Source organism: Phyllobates terribilis, unplaced genomic scaffold (genome assembly GCF_046119375.1).
Source record: "Phyllobates terribilis strain yellow unplaced genomic scaffold, ASM4611937v1 Scaffold_1__5_contigs__length_1240528914, whole genome shotgun sequence".
Taxonomy (NCBI): domain Eukaryota; kingdom Metazoa; phylum Chordata; class Amphibia; order Anura; family Dendrobatidae; genus Phyllobates; species Phyllobates terribilis.
Genome location: NW_027362761.1, coordinates 817567462 through 817584037, shown reverse-complemented (window position 1 = coordinate 817584037; position 16576 = coordinate 817567462). Strand labels below are relative to the sequence as shown.

At 35.7% G+C, this 16576-nt stretch overlaps 11 non-coding genes across 11 annotated transcripts; all 11 read right to left on the bottom strand.

Annotated features, from left to right (window-relative positions):
- Positions 1 to 1698: 1698 nt before the first annotated feature.
- On the bottom strand, positions 1699 to 1771 carry TRNAK-UUU (transfer RNA lysine (anticodon UUU)). Its single transcript has one exon. It is a non-coding gene; the product is annotated as a tRNA-Lys (tRNA).
- A 977-nt stretch (positions 1772 to 2748) lies between these two features.
- On the bottom strand, positions 2749 to 2821 carry TRNAK-UUU (transfer RNA lysine (anticodon UUU)). Its single transcript has one exon. It is a non-coding gene; the product is annotated as a tRNA-Lys (tRNA).
- Positions 2822 to 4850: 2029 nt separating this feature from the next.
- Positions 4851 to 4923, bottom strand: TRNAK-UUU (transfer RNA lysine (anticodon UUU)). The gene has a single exon. It is a non-coding gene; the product is annotated as a tRNA-Lys (tRNA).
- Positions 4924 to 5900: 977 nt separating this feature from the next.
- Positions 5901 to 5973, bottom strand: TRNAK-UUU (transfer RNA lysine (anticodon UUU)). Its single transcript has one exon. It is a non-coding gene; the product is annotated as a tRNA-Lys (tRNA).
- Positions 5974 to 6950: 977 nt separating this feature from the next.
- On the bottom strand, positions 6951 to 7023 carry TRNAK-UUU (transfer RNA lysine (anticodon UUU)). Its single transcript has one exon. It is a non-coding gene; the product is annotated as a tRNA-Lys (tRNA).
- A 2027-nt stretch (positions 7024 to 9050) lies between these two features.
- On the bottom strand, positions 9051 to 9123 carry TRNAK-UUU (transfer RNA lysine (anticodon UUU)). Its single transcript has one exon. It is a non-coding gene; the product is annotated as a tRNA-Lys (tRNA).
- A 977-nt stretch (positions 9124 to 10100) lies between these two features.
- TRNAK-UUU (transfer RNA lysine (anticodon UUU)) lies at positions 10101 to 10173 on the bottom strand. Its single transcript has one exon. It is a non-coding gene; the product is annotated as a tRNA-Lys (tRNA).
- Positions 10174 to 11150: 977 nt separating this feature from the next.
- TRNAK-UUU (transfer RNA lysine (anticodon UUU)) lies at positions 11151 to 11223 on the bottom strand. The gene has a single exon. It is a non-coding gene; the product is annotated as a tRNA-Lys (tRNA).
- Positions 11224 to 13250: 2027 nt separating this feature from the next.
- TRNAK-UUU (transfer RNA lysine (anticodon UUU)) lies at positions 13251 to 13323 on the bottom strand. The gene has a single exon. It is a non-coding gene; the product is annotated as a tRNA-Lys (tRNA).
- A 977-nt stretch (positions 13324 to 14300) lies between these two features.
- On the bottom strand, positions 14301 to 14373 carry TRNAK-UUU (transfer RNA lysine (anticodon UUU)). The gene has a single exon. It is a non-coding gene; the product is annotated as a tRNA-Lys (tRNA).
- A 2027-nt stretch (positions 14374 to 16400) lies between these two features.
- On the bottom strand, positions 16401 to 16473 carry TRNAK-UUU (transfer RNA lysine (anticodon UUU)). Its single transcript has one exon. It is a non-coding gene; the product is annotated as a tRNA-Lys (tRNA).
- Positions 16474 to 16576: the final 103 nt, after the last annotated feature.

Below are 16576 nucleotides of genomic sequence, written 5' to 3'. Positions count from 1 at the left end.
TTTCATATTGGTACTGCTAAATGTGCTGCAAAGAAAAAAAAGTAGGAATCACTCTGATTCTGTGTGTTTTTTATGGTAGACATCATAGCTGCTAGTTTCCACCCATCAGCTTAAAGAGTAGAGAAAGTGAGACATAGAGTCTACAGAGGGAAATATGCCGAAAACAAGTCATAAAATTGCCAAAGTAGTGTTAATCCTCATATCCACATGACATTTATTTCTGAAAAGCTAGGTATGATTTAAACAAAGCTAAATGATAGGTCTAGGTTAAAAAGCCTCAAAACTGAACAATGACGTAAATAATGGACCTTCAGATTAAAAGACGGGTGATTTACAGACTGAGCTATCCAGGTTCTTTCTAAGTGCACTTTTGCAACATTTTCGAAAAAAATGTCTCTGTCCATATTTAAGTTTACTCAGAAAAATTATCATCCAATATGACTGTTCAAAGCCAAAACCAAGCACATAATCAATGATTTGTCGTGAATTTGGACATATTCAAAGACATGTTTTTTGTTTTTTTCTCTAGTGTAAATGAGCATTTTATTTCTCATGTCAAACAAGTGCATTAAGCATGCAACTAATCTTCAAGCACAAGCTGAGATTTAAACAATACAAAGTGATCTGTTGAGATTTAAAAGCTTAACGCCTGAAAAGGGACTTGAACCCTGGACCCTCAGATTAAAAGTCTGATGCTCTACCGACTGGTAGAGCATCAAGCTCCTTCTGAACAAACTTAGCACATTTTTCAAGATTTACTTCCGATTCATCTAAATGTATCTTCAGATATGTTGATTTTTTTCATGTGTGTGTACATACCCAAAACCAAAGCCAGCACATAGTCTGCCAGCATAATGAGGTGTCAGGTTACATCTCTTTTTATACTCTATGTATAGGAAACAGGGGAAGAGGAGTGATGAGTATTCAGCCCATTGAAAGGCTATCAGATTTGGGCAGTTAAAGGCAGGTGAAGTTGCATCATCAAGCGGTTGATTTAGTTTACTCCAAAGCTGAATTCACATTCACACAGCTCAGTATTGATTAATTTTGACTTTCATATTGGTACTGCTAAATGTGCTGCAAAGAAAAAAAAGTAGGAATCACTCTGATTCTGTGTGTTTTTTATGGGAGACATCATAGCTGCTAGTTTCCACACATCAGCTTAAAGAGTTTTGAAAGTTAGACATAGAGTCTACAGAGGGAAAAATGCCGAAAACAAGTCATAAAATTGCCAAAGTAGTGTTAATCCTCATATCCACATGACATTTATTTCTGAAAAGCTAGGTATGATTTAAACAAAGCTAAATGATAGGTCTAGGTTAAAAAGCCTCAAAACTGAACAATGACGTAAATAATGGACCCTCAGATTAAAAGACGGGTGCTTTACAGACTGAGCTATCCAGGTTCTTTCTAAGTGCACTTTTGCAACATTTTCAAAAAAAATGTCTCTGTCCATATTTAAGTATACTCAGAAAAATTATCATCCAATATGACTGTTCAAGGCCAAAACCAAGCACATAATCAATGATTTGTCGTGAATTTGGACATATTCAAAGACATGTTTTTTGTTTTTTTCTCTAGTGTAAAAGAGCATTTTATTTCTCATGTCAAACAAGTGCATTAAGCATGCAACTAATCTTCAAGCACAAGCTGAGATTTAAACAATACAAAGTGATCTGTTGAGATTTGAAAGTTTAATGCCTGAACAGGGACTTAAACCCTGGACCCTCAGATTAAAAGTCTGATGCTCTACCAACTGAGCTATCCAGGCTCCTTCTGAGCAATTTTAGCACATTTTTCAAGATTTGCTTCTGATTCATCTAAATGTATCTTCAGATATGTTGATTTTTTTCATATGTGTGTACATACCCAAAACCAAAGCCAGCACATAGTCTGCCAGCATAATGAGGTGTCAGGTTACATCTCTTTTTATACTCTATGTATAGGAAACAGGGGAAGAGGAGTGATGAGTATTCAGCCCAGTGAAAGGCTATCAGATTTGGGCAGTTAAAGGCAGGTGAAGTTGCATCATCAAGCGGTTGATTTAGTTTACTCCAAAGCTGAATTCACATTCACAAAGCTCAGTATTGATTAATTTTGACTTTCATATTGGTACTGCTAAATGTGCTGCAAAGAAAAAAAAGTAGGAATCACTCTGATTCTGTGTGTTTTTTATGGTAGACATCATAGCTGCTAGTTTCCACCCATCAGCTTAAAGAGTATAGAAAGTGAGACATAGAGTCTACAGAGGGAAATATGCCGAAAACAAGTCATAAAATTGCCAAAGTAGTGTTAATCCTCATATCCACATGACATTTATTTCTGAAAAGCTAGGTATGATTTAAACAAAGCTAAATGATAGGTCTAGGTTAAAAAGCCTCAAAACTGAACAATGACGTAAATAATGGACCCTCAGATTAAAAGACGGGTGATTTACAGACTGAACTATCCAGGTTCTTTCTAAGTGCACTTTTGCAACATTTTCGAAAAAAATGTCTCTGTCCATATTTAAGTTTACTCAGAAAAATTATCATCCAATATGACTGTTCAAATCCAAAACCAAGCACATAATCAATGATTTGTCGTGAATTTGGACTTATTCAAAGACATGTTTTTTGTTTTTTTCTCTAGTGTAAATGAGCATTTTATTTCTCATGTCAAACAAGTGCATTAAGCATGCAACTAATCTTCAAGCACAAGCTGAGATTTAAACAATACAAAGTGATCTGTTGAGATTTAAAAGCTTAATGCCTGAACAGGGACTTGATCCCTGGACCCTCAGATTAAAAGTCTGATGCTCTACCGACTGAGCTATCCAGGCTCCTTCTAAGCACTTTTAGCACATTTTTCAAGATTTGCTTCTGATTCATCTAAATGTATCTTCAGATATGTTGATTTTTTTCATATGTGTGTACATACCCAAAACCAAAGCCAGCACATAGTCTGCCAGCATAATGAGGTGTCAGGTTACATCTCTTTTTATACTCTATGTATAGGAAACAGGGGAAGAGGAGTGATGAGTATTCAGCCCAGTGAAAGGCTATCAGATTTGGACAGTTAAAGGCAGGTGAAGTTGCATCATCAAGCGGTTGATTTAGTTTACTCCAAAGCTGAATTCACATTCACACAGCTCAGTATTGATTAATTTTGACTTTCATATTGGTACTGCTAAATGTGCTGCAAAGAAAAAAAAGTAGGAATCACTCTGATTCTGTGTGTTTTTTATGGTAGACATCATAGCTGCTAGTTTCCACCCATCAGCTTAAAGAGTATAGAAAGTGAGACATAGAGTCTACAGAGGGAAATATGCCGAAAACAAGTCATAAAATTGCCAAAGTAGTGTTAATCCTCATATCCACATGACATTTATTTCTGAAAAGCTAGGTATGATTTAAACAAAGCTAAATGATAGGTCTAGGTTAAAAAGCCTCAAAACTGAACAATGACGCAAATAATGGACCCTCAGATTAAAAGACGGGTGCTTTACTGACTGAGCTATCCAGGTTCTTTCTAAGTGCACTTTTGCAACATTTTCGAAAAAAATGTCTCTGTCCATATTTAAGTTTACTCAGAAAAATTATCATCCAATATGACTGTTCAAATCCAAAACCAAGCACATAATCAATGATTTGTCGTGAATTTGGACATATTCAAAGACATGTTTTTTGTTTTTTTCTCTAGTGTAAATGAGCATTTTATTTCTCATGTCAAACAAGTGCATTAAGCATGCAACTAATCTTCAAGCACAAGCTGAGATTTAAACAATACAAAGTGATCTGTTGAGATTTAAAAGCTTAACGCCTGAAAAGGGACTTGAACCCTGGACCCTCAGATTAAAAGTCTGATGCTCTACCGACTGGTAGAGCATCAAGCTCCTTCTGAACAAACTTAGCACATTTTTCAAGATTTACTTCCGATTCATCTAAATGTATCTTCAGATATGTTGATTTTTTTCATGTGTGTGTACATACCCAAAACCAAAGCCAGCACATAGTCTGCCAGCATAATGAGATGTCAGGTTACATCTATTTTTATACTCTATGTATAGGAAACAGGGGAAGAAGAGTGATGAGTATTCAGCCCATTGAAAGGCTATCAGATTTGGGCAGTTAAAGGCAGGTGAAGTTGCATCATCAAGCGGTTGATTTAGTTTACTCCAAAGCTGAATTCACATTCACACAGCTCAGTATTGATTAATTTTGACTTTCATATTTGTACTGCTAAATGTGCTGCAAAGAAAAAAAAGTAAGAATCACTCTGATTCTGTGTGTTTTTTATGGGAGACATCATAGCTGCTAGTTTCCACACATCAGCTTAAAGAGTTTTGAAAGTTAGACATAGAGTCTACAGAGGGAAAAATGCCGAAAACAAGTCATAAAATTGCCAAAGTAGTGTTAATCCTCATATCCACATGACATTTATTTCTGAAAAGCTAGGTATGATTTAAACAAAGCTAAATGATAGGTCTAGGTTAAAAAGCCTCAAAACTGAACAATGACGTAAATAATGGACCCTCAGATTAAAAGACGGGTGCTTTACAGACTGAGCTATCCAGGTTCTTTCTAAGTGCACTTTTGCAACACTTTCAAAAAAAATGTCTCTGTCCATATTTAAGTATACTCAGAAAAATTATCATCCAATATGAGTGTTCAAAACCAAAACCAAGCACATAATCAATGATTTGTCGTGAATTTGGACATATTCAAAGACATGTTTTTTGTTTTTTTCTCTAGTGTAAAAGAGCATTTTATTTCTCATGTCAAACAAGTGCATTAAGCATGCAACTAATCTTCAAGCACAAGCTGAGATTTAAACAATACAAAGTGATCTGTTGAGATTTAAAAGCTTAATGCCTGAACAGGGACTTGAACCCTGGACCCTCAGATTAAAAGTCTGATGCTCTACCGACTGAGCTATCCAGGCTCCTTTTGAGCAAACTTAACACATTTTTCAAGATTTGCTTCTGATTCATCTAAATGTATCTTCAGATATGTTGATTTTTTTCATATGTGTGTACATACCCAAAACCAAAGCCAGCACATAGTCTGCCAGCATAATGAGGTGTCAGGTTACATCTCTTTTTATACTCTATGTATAGGAAACAGGGGAAGAGGAGTGATGAGTATTCAGCCCAGTGAACGGCTATCAGATTTGGGCAGTTAAAGGCAGGTGAAGTTGCATCATCAAGCGGTTGATTTAGTTTACTCCAAAGCTGAATTCACATTCACACAGCTCAGTATTGATTAATTTTGACTTTCATATTGGTACTGCTAAATGTGCTGCAAAGAAAAAAAAGTAGGAATCACTCTGATTCTGTGTGTTTTTTATGGGAGACATCATAGCTGCTAGTTTCCACACATCAGCTTAAAGAGTATTGAAAGTTAGACATAGAGTCTACAGAGGGAAAAATGCCGAAAACAAGTCATAAAATTGCCAAAGTAGTGTTAATCCTCATATCCACATGACATTTATTTCTGAAAAGCTAGGTATGATTTAAACAAAGCTAAATGATAGGTCTAGGTTAAAAAGCCTCAAAACTGAACAATGACGTAAATAATGGACCCTCAGATTAAAAGACGGGTGCTTTACAGACTGAGCTATCCAGGTTCTTTCTAAGTGCACTTTTGCAACATTTTCAAAAAAAATGTCTCTGTCCATATTTAAGTATACTCAGAAAAATTATCATCCAATATGACTGTTCAAAGCCAAAACCAAGCACATAATCAATGATTTGTCGTGAATTTGGACATATTCAAAGACATGTTTTTTGTTTTTTTCTCTAGTGTAAAAGAGCATTTTATTTCTCATGTCAAACAAGTGAATTAAGCATGCAACTAATCTTCAAGCACAAGCTGAGATTTAAACAATACAAAGTGATCTGTTGAGATTTAAAGGCTTAATGCCTGAACAGGGACTTGAACCCTGGACCCTCAGATTAAAAGTCTGATGCTCTACCGACTGAGCTATCCAGGCTCCTTCTGAACAAACTTAGCACATTTTTCAAGATTTACTTCCGATTCTTCTAAATGTATCTTCAGATATGTTGATTTTTTTCATATGTGTGTACATAACCAAAACCAAAGCCAGCACATAGTCTGCCAGCATAATGAGGTGTCAGGTTACATCTCTTTTTATACTCTATGTATAGGAAACAGGGGAAGAGGAGTGATGAGTATTCAGCCCAGTGAAAGGCTATCAGATTTGGGCAGTTAAAGGCAGGTGAAGTTGCATCATCAAACGGTTGATTTAGTTTACTCCAAAGCTGAATTCACATTCACACAGCTCAGTATTGATTAATTTTGACTTTCATATTGGTACTGCTAAATGTGCTGCAAAGAAAAAAAAGTAGGAATCACTCTGATTCTGTGTGTTTTTTATGGGAGACATCATAGCTGCTAGTTTCCACACATCAGCTTAAAGAGTATCGAAAGTTAGACATAGAGTCTACAGAGGGAAAAATGCCGAAAACAAGTCATAAAATTGCCAAAGTAGTGTTAATCCTCATATCCACATGACATTTATTTCTGAAAAGCTAGGTATGATTTAAACAAAGCTAAATTATAGGTCTAGGTTAAAAAGCCTCAAAACTGAACAATGACGTAAATAATGGACCCTCAGATTAAAAGACGGGTGCTTTACAGACTGAGCTATCCAGGTTCTTTCTAAGTGCACTTTTGCAACATTTTCAAAAAAAATGTCTCTGTCCATATTTAAGTATACTCAGAAAAATTATCATCCAATATGACTGTTCAAAGCCAAAACCAAGCACATAATCAATGATTTGTCGTGAATTTGGACATATTCAAAGACATGTTTTTTGTTTTTTTCTCTAGGGTAAAAGAGCATTTTATTTCTCACGTCAAACAAGTGCATTAAGCATGCAACTAATCTTCAAGCACAAGCTGAGATTTAAACAATACAAAGTGATCTATTGAGATTTAAAAGCTTAATGCCTGAACAGGGACTTGAACCGTGGACCCTCAGATTAAAAGTCTGATGCTCTACCGACTGAGCTATCCAGGATCCTTCTGAGCACTTTTAGCACATTTTTCAAGATTTGCTTCTGATTCATCTAAATGTATCTTCAGATATGTTGATTTTTTTCATATGTGTGTACATACCCAAAACCAAAGCCAGCACATAGTCTGCCAGCATAATGAGGTGTCAGGTTACATCTCTTTTTATACTCTATGTATAGGAAACAGGGGAAGAGGAGTGATGAGTATTCAGCCCAGTGAAAAGCTATCAGATTTGGGCAGTTAAAGGCAGGTGAAGTTGCATCATCAAGCGGTTGATTTAGTTTACTCCAAAGCTGAATTCACATTCACACAGCTCAGTATTGATTAATTTTGACTTTCATATTGGTACTGCTAAATGTGCTGCAAAGAAAAAAAAGTAGGAATCACTCTGATTCTGTGTGTTTTTTATGGTAGACATCATAGCTGCTAGTTTCCACCCATCAGCTTAAAGAGTATAGAAAGTGAGACATAGAGTCTACAGAGGGAAATATGCCGAAAACAAGTCATAAAATTGCCAAAGTAGTGTTAATCCTCATATCCACATGACATTTATTTCTGAAAAGCTAGGTATGATTTAAACAAAGCTAAATGATAGGTCTAGGTTAAAAAGCCTCAAAACTGAACAATGACGCAAATAATGGACCCTCAGATTAAAAGACGGGTGATTTACAGACTGAGCTATCCAGGTTCTTTCTAAGTGCACTTTTGCAACATTTTCGAAAAAAATGTCTCTGTCCATATTTAAGTTTACTCAGAAAAATTATGATCCAATATGACTGTTCAAAGCCAAAACCAAGCACATAATCAATGATTTGTCGTGAATTTGGACATATTCAAAGACATGTTTTTTGTTTTTTTCTCTAGTGTAAATGAGCATTTTATTTCTCATGTCAAAAAAGTGCATTTAGCATGCAACTAATCTTCAAGCACAAGCTGAGATTTAAAAAATACAAAGTGATCTGTTGAGATTTAAAAGCTTAATGCCTGAACAGGGACTTGAACCCTGGACCCTCAGATTAAAGGTCTGATGCTCTATCGACTGAGTTATCCAGGAACCTTCTGAGCACTTTTAGCACATTTTTCAAGATTTGCTTCTGATTCATCTAAATGTATCTTCAGATATGTTGATTTTTTTCATATGTGTGTACATACCCAAAACCAAAGCCAGCACATAGTCTGCCAGCATAATGAGGTGTCAGGTTACATCTCTTTTTATACTCTATGTATAGGAAACAGGGGAAGAGGAGTGATGAGTATTCAGCCCAGAGAAAGGCTATCAGATTTGGGCAGTTAAAGGCAGGTGAAGTTGCATCATCAAGCGGTTGATTTAGTTTACTCCAAAGCTGAATTCACATTCACACAGCTCAGTATTGATTAATTTTGACTTTCATATTGGTACTGCTAAATGTGCTGCAAAGAAAAAAAAGTAGGAATCACTCTGATTCTGTGTGTTTTTTATGGGAGACATCATAGCTGCTAGTTTCCACACATCAGCTTAAAGAGTTTTGAAAGTGAGACATAGAGTCTACAGAGGGAAATATGCCGAAAACAAGTCATAAAATTGCCAAAGTAGTGTTAATCCTCATATCCACATGACATTTATTTCTGAAAAGCTAGGTATGATTTAAACAAAGCTAAATGATAGGTCTAGGTTAAAAAGCCTCAAAACTGAACAATGACGTAAATAATGGACCCTCAGATTAAAAGACGGGTGCTTTACAGACTGAGCTATCCAGGTTCTTTCTAAGTGCACTTTTGCAACATTTTCGAAAAAAATGTCTCTGTCCATATTTAAGTATACTCAGAAAAATTATGATCCAATATGACTGTTCAAAGCCAAAACCAAGCACATAATCAATGATTTGTCGTGAATTTGGACATATTCAATGACATGTTTTTTGTTTTTTTCTCTAGTGTAAAAGAGCATTTTATTTCTCATGTCAAACAAGTGCATTAAGCATGCAACTAATCTTCAAGCACAAGCTGAGATTTAAACAATACAAAGTGATCTGTTGAGATTTGAAAGTTTAATGCCTGAACAGGGACTTGAACCCTGGACCCTCAGATTAAAAGTCTGATGCTCTACTGACTGAGCTATCCAGGCTCCTTTTGAGCAAACTTAACACATTTTTCAAGATTTGCTTCTGATTCATCTAAATGTATCTTCAGATATGTTGATTTTTTTCATATGTGTGTACATACCCAAAACCAAAGCCAGCACATAGTCTGCCAGCATAATGAGGTGTCAGGTTACATCTCTTTTTATACTCTATGTATAGGAAACAGGGGAAGAGGAGTGATGAGTATTCAGCCCAGTGAACGGCTATCAGATTTGGGCAGTTAAAGGCAGGTGAAGTTGCATCATCAAGCGGTTGATTTAGTTTACTCCAAAGCTGAATTCACATTCACACAGCTCAGTATTGATTAATTTTGACTTTCATATTGGTACTGCTAAATGTGCTGCAAAGAAAAAAAAGTAGGAATCACTCTGATTCTGTGTGTTTTTTATGGGAGACATCATAGCTGCTAGTTTCCACACATCAGCTTAAAGAGTATTGAAAGTTAGACATAGAGTCTACAGAGGGAAAAATGCCGAAAACAAGTCATAAAATTGCCAAAGTAGTGTTAATCCTCATATCCACATGACATTTATTTCTGAAAAGCTAGGTATGATTTAAACAAAGCTAAATGATAGGTCTAGGTTAAAAAGCCTCAAAACTGAACAATGACGTAAATAATGGACCCTCAGATTAAAAGACGGGTGCTTTACAGACTGAGCTATCCAGGTTCTTTCTAAGTGCACTTTTGCAACATTTTCAAAAAAAATGTCTCTGTCCATATTTAAGTATACTCAGAAAAATTATCATCCAATATGACTGTTCAAAGCCAAAACCAAGCACATAATCAATGATTTGTCGTGAATTTGGACATATTCAAAGACATGTTTTTTGTTTTTTTCTCTAGTGTAAAAGAGCATTTTATTTCTCATGTCAAACAAGTGAATTAAGCATGCAACTAATCTTCAAGCACAAGCTGAGATTTAAACAATACAAAGTGATCTGTTGAGATTTAAAGGCTTAATGCCTGAACAGGGACTTGAACCCTGGACCCTCAGATTAAAAGTCTGATGCTCTACCGACTGAGCTATCCAGGCTCCTTCTGAACAAACTTAGCACATTTTTCAAGATTTACTTCCGATTCTTCTAAATGTATCTTCAGATATGTTGATTTTTTTCATATGTGTGTACATAACCAAAACCAAAGCCAGCACATAGTCTGCCAGCATAATGAGGTGTCAGGTTACATCTCTTTTTATACTCTATGTATAGGAAACAGGGGAAGAGGAGTGATGAGTATTCAGCCCAGTGAAAGGCTATCAGATTTGGGCAGTTAAAGGCAGGTGAAGTTGCATCATCAAACGGTTGATTTAGTTTACTCCAAAGCTGAATTCACATTCACACAGCTCAGTATTGATTAATTTTGACTTTCATATTGGTACTGCTAAATGTGCTGCAAAGAAAAAAAAGTAGGAATCACTCTGATTCTGTGTGTTTTTTATGGGAGACATCATAGCTGCTAGTTTCCACACATCAGCTTAAAGAGTATCGAAAGTTAGACATAGAGTCTACAGAGGGAAAAATGCCGAAAACAAGTCATAAAATTGCCAAAGTAGTGTTAATCCTCATATCCACATGACATTTATTTCTGAAAAGCTAGGTATGATTTAAACAAAGCTAAATGATAGGTCTAGGTTAAAAAGCCTCAAAACTGAACAATGACGTAAATAATGGACCCTCAGATTAAAAGACGGGTGCTTTACAGACTGAGCTATCCAGGTTCTTTCTAAGTGCACTTTTGCAACATTTTCAAAAAAAATGTCTCTGTCCATATTTAAGTATACTCAGAAAAATTATCATCCAATATGACTGTTCAAAGCCAAAACCAAGCACATAATCAATGATTTGTCGTGAATTTGGACATATTCAAAGACATGTTTTTTGTTTTTTTCTCTAGTGTAAAAGAGCATTTTATTTCTCACGTCAAACAAGTGCATTAAGCATGCAACTAATCTTCAAGCACAAGCTGAGATTTAAACAATACAAAGTGATCTATTGAGATTTAAAAGCTTAATGCCTGAACAGGGACTTGAACCCTGGACCCTCAGATTAAAAGTCTGATGCTCTACCGACTGAGCTATCCAGGATCCTTCTGAGCACTTTTAGCACATTTTTCAAGATTTGCTTCTGATTCATCTAAATGTATCTTCAGATATGTTGATTTTTTTCATATGTGTGTACATACCCAAAACCAAAGCCAGCACATAGTCTGCCAGCATAATGAGGTGTCAGGTTACATCTCTTTTTATACTCTATGTATAGGAAACAGGGGAAGAGGAGTGATGAGTATTCAGCCCAGTGAAAAGCTATCAGATTTGGGCAGTTAAAGGCAGGTGAAGTTGCATCATCAAGCGGTTGATTTAGTTTACTCCAAAGCTGAATTCACATTCACACAGCTCAGTATTGATTAATTTTGACTTTCATATTGGTACTGCTAAATGTGCTGCAAAGAAAAAAAAGTAGGAATCACTCTGATTCTGTGTGTTTTTTATGGTAGACATCATAGCTGCTAGTTTCCACCCATCAGCTTAAAGAGTATAGAAAGTGAGACATAGAGTCTACAGAGGGAAATATGCCGAAAACAAGTCATAAAATTGCCAAAGTAGTGTTAATCCTCATATCCACATGACATTTATTTCTGAAAAGCTAGGTATGATTTAAACAAAGCTAAATGATAGGTCTAGGTTAAAAAGCCTCAAAACTGAACAATGACGCAAATAATGGACCCTCAGATTAAAAGACGGGTGATTTACAGACTGAGCTATCCAGGTTCTTTCTAAGTGCACTTTTGCAACATTTTCGAAAAAAATGTCTCTGTCCATATTTAAGTTTACTCAGAAAAATTATCATCCAATATGACTGTTCAAAGCCAAAACCAAGCACATAATCAATGATTTGTCGTGAATTTGGACATATTCAAAGACATGTTTTTTGTTTTTTTCTCTAGTGTAAATGAGCATTTTATTTCTCATGTCAAAAAAGTGCATTTAGCATGCAACTAATCTTCAAGCACAAGCTGAGATTTAAAAAATACAAAGTGATCTGTTGAGATTTAAAAGCTTAATGCCTGAACAGGGACTTGAACCCTGGACCCTCAGATTAAAGGTCTGATGCTCTATCGACTGAGTTATCCAGGAACCTTCTGAGCAATTTTAGCACATTTTTCAAGATTTGCTTCTGATTCATCTAAATGTATCTTCAGATATGTTGATTTTTTTCATATGTGTGTACATACCCAAAACCAAAGCCAGCACATAGTCTGCCAGCATAATGAGGTGTCAGGTTACATCTCTTTTTATACTCTATGTATAGGAAACAGGGGAAGAGGAGTGATGAGTATTCAGCCCAGTGAACGGCTATCAGATTTGGGCAGTTAAAGGCAGGTGAAGTTGCATCATCAAGCGGTTGATTTAGTTTACTCCAAAGCTGAATTCACATTCACACAGCTCAGTATTGATTAATTTTGACTTTCATATTGGTACTGCTAAATGTGCTGCAAAGAAAAAAAAGTAGGAATCACTCTGATTCTGTGTGTTTTTTATGGGAGACATCATAGCTGCTAGTTTCCACACATCAGCTTAAAGAGTATTGAAAGTTAGACATAGAGTCTACAGAGGGAAAAATGCCGAAAACAAGTCATAAAATTGCCAAAGTAGTGTTAATCCTCATATCCACATGACATTTATTTCTGAAAAGCTAGGTATGATTTAAACAAAGCTAAATGATAGGTCTAGGTTAAAAAGCCTCAAAACTGAACAATGACGTAAATAATGGACCCTCAGATTAAAAGACGGGTGCTTTACAGACTGAGCTATCCAGGTTCTTTCTAAGTGCACTTTTGCAACATTTTCAAAAAAAATGTCTCTGTCCATATTTAAGTATACTCAGAAAAATTATCATCCAATATGACTGTTCAAAGCCAAAACCAAGCACATAATCAATGATTTGTCGTGAATTTGGACATATTCAAAGACATGTTTTTTGTTTTTTTCTCTAGTGTAAAAGAGCATTTTATTTCTCATGTCAAACAAGTGAATTAAGCATGCAACTAATCTTCAAGCACAAGCTGAGATTTAAACAATACAAAGTGATCTGTTGAGATTTAAAGGCTTAATGCCTGAACAGGGACTTGAACCCTGGACCCTCAGATTAAAAGTCTGATGCTCTACCGACTGAGCTATCCAGGCTCCTTCGGAACAAACTTAGCACATTTTTCAAGATTTACTTCCGATTCTTCTAAATGTATCTTCAGATATGTTGATTTTTTTCATATGTGTGTACATAACCAAAACCAAAGCCAGCACATAGTCTGCCAGCATAATGAGGTGTCAGGTTACATCTCTTTTTATACTCTATGTATAGGAAACAGGGGAAGAGGAGTGATGAGTATTCAGCCCAGTGAAAGGCTATCAGATTTGGGCAGTTAAAGGCACGTGAAGTTGCATCATCAAACGGTTGATTTAGTTTACTCCAAAGCTGAATTCACATTCACACAGCTCAGTATTGATTAATTTTGACTTTCATATTGGTACTGCTAAATGTGCTGCAAAGAAAAAAAAGTAGGAATCACTCTGATTCTGTGTGTTTTTTATGGGAGACATCATAGCTGCTAGTTTCCACACATCAGCTTAAAGAGTATCGAAAGTTAGACATAGAGTCTACAGAGGGAAAAATGCCGAAAACAAGTCATAAAATTGCCAAAGTAGTGTTAATCCTCATATCCACATGACATTTATTTCTGAAAAGCTAGGTATGATTTAAACAAAGCTAAATGATAGGTCTAGGTTAAAAAGCCTCAAAACTGAACAATGACGTAAATAATGGACCCTCAGATTAAAAGACGGGTGCTTTACAGACTGAGCTATCCAGGTTCTTTCTAAGTGCACTTTTGCAACATTTTCAAAAAAAATGTCTCTGTCCATATTTAAGTATACTCAGAAAAATTATCATCCAATATGACTGTTCAAAGCCAAAACCAAGCACATAATCAATGATTTGTCGTGAATTTGGACATATTCAAAGACATGTTTTTTGTTTTTTTCTCTAGTGTAAAAGAGCATTTTATTTCTCATGTCAAACAAGTGCATTAAGCATGCAACTAATCTTCAAGCACAAGCTGAGATTTAAACAATACAAAGTGATCTATTGAGATTTAAAAGCTTAATGCCTGAACAGGGACTTGAACCCTGGACCCTCAGTTTAAAAGTCTGATGCTCTACCGACTGAGCTATCCAGGATCCTTCTGAGCACTTTTAGCACATTTTTCAAGATTTGCTTCTGATTCATCTAAATGTATCTTCAGATATGTTGATTTTTTTCATATGTGTGTACATACCCAAAACCAAAGCCAGCACATAGTCTGCCAGCATAATGAGGTGTCAGGTTACATCTCTTTTTATACTCTATGTATAGGAAACAGGGGAAGAGGAGTGATGAGTATTCAGCCCAGTGAAAAGCTATCAGATTTGGGCAGTTAAAGGCAGGTGAAGTTGCATCATCAAGCGGTTGATTTAGTTTACTCCAAAGCTGAATTCACATTCACACAGCTCAGTATTGATTAATTTTGACTTTCATATTGGTACTGCTAAATGTGCTGCAAAGAAAAAAAAGTAGGAATCACTCTGATTCTGTGTGTTTTTTATGGTAGACATCATAGCTGCTAGTTTCCACCCATCAGCTTAAAGAGTATAGAAAGTGAGACATAGAGTCTACAGAGGGAAATATGCCGAAAACAAGTCATAAAATTGCCAAAGTAGTGTTAATCCTCATATCCACATGACATTTATTTCTGAAAAGCTAGGTATGATTTAAACAAAGCTAAATGATAGGTCTAGGTTAAAAAGCCTCAAAACTGAACAATGACGCAAATAATGGACCCTCAGATTAAAAGACGGGTGATTTACAGACTGAGCTATCCAGGTTTTTTCTAAGTGCACTTTTGCAACATTTTCGAAAAAAATGTCTCTGTCCATATTTAAGTTTACTCAGAAAAATTATCATCCAATATGACTGTTCAAAGCCAAAACCAAGCACATAATCAATGATTTGTCGTGAATTTGGACATATTCAAAGACATGTTTTTTGTTTTTTTCTCTAGTGTAAATGAGCATTTTATTTCTCATGTCAAACAAGTGCATTTAGCATGCAACTAATCTTCAAGCACAAGCTGAGATTTAAAAAATACAAAGTGATCTGTTGAGATTTAAAAGCTTAATGCCTGAACAGGGACTTGAACCCTGGACCCTCAGATTAAAGGTCTGATGCTCTATCGACTGAGTTATCCAGGAACCTTCTGAGCAATTTTAGCACATTTTTCAAGATTTGCTTCTGATTCATCTAAATGTATCTTCAGATATGTTGATTTTTTTCATATGTGTGTACATACCCAAAACCAAAGCCAGCACATAGTCTGCCAGCATAATGAGGTGTCAGGTTACATCTCTTTTTATACTCTATGTATAGGAAACAGGGGAAGAGGAGTGATGAGTATTCAGCCCAGTGAAAGGCTATCAGATTTGGGCAGTTAAAGGCAGGTGAAGTTGCATCATCAAGTGGTTGATTTAGTTTACTCCAAAGCTGAATTCACATTCACACAGCTCAGTATTGATTAATTTTGACTTTCATATTGGTACTGCTAAATGTGCTGCAAAGAAAAAAAAGTAGGAATCACTCTGATTCTGTGTGTTTTTTATGGGAGACATCATAGCTGCTAGTTTCCACACATCAGCTTAAAGAGTTTTGAAAGTGAGACATAGAGTCTACAGAGGGAAATATGCCGAAAACAAGTCATAAAATTGCCAAAGTAGTGTTAATCCTCATATCCACATGACATTTATTTCTGAAAAGCTAGGTATGATTTAAACAAAGCTAAATGATAGGTCTAGGTTAAAAAGCCTCAAAACTGAACAATGACGTAAATAATGGACCCTCAGATTAAAAGACGGGTGCTTTACAGACTGAGCTATCCAGGTTCTTTCTAAGTGCACTTTTGCAACATTTTCGAAAAAAATGTCTCTGTCCATATTTAAGTATACTCAGAAAAATTATGATCCAATATGACTGTTCAAAGCCAAAACCAAGCACATAATCAATGATTTGTCGTGAATTTGGACATATTCAATGACATGTTTTTTGTTTTTTTCTCTAGTGTAAAAGAGCATTTTATTTCTCATGTCAAACAAGTGCATTAAGCATGCAACTAATCTTCAAGCACAAGCTGAGATTTAAACAATACAAAGTGATCTGTTGAGATTTGAAAGTTTAATGCCTGAACAGGGACTTGAACCCTGGACCCTCAGATTAAAAGTCTGATGCTCTACCGACTGAGCTATCCAGGCTCCTTTTGAGCAAACTTAACACATTTTTCAAGATTTGCTTCTGATTCATCTAAATGTATCTTCAGATATGTTGATTTTTTTCATATGTGTGTACATACCCAAA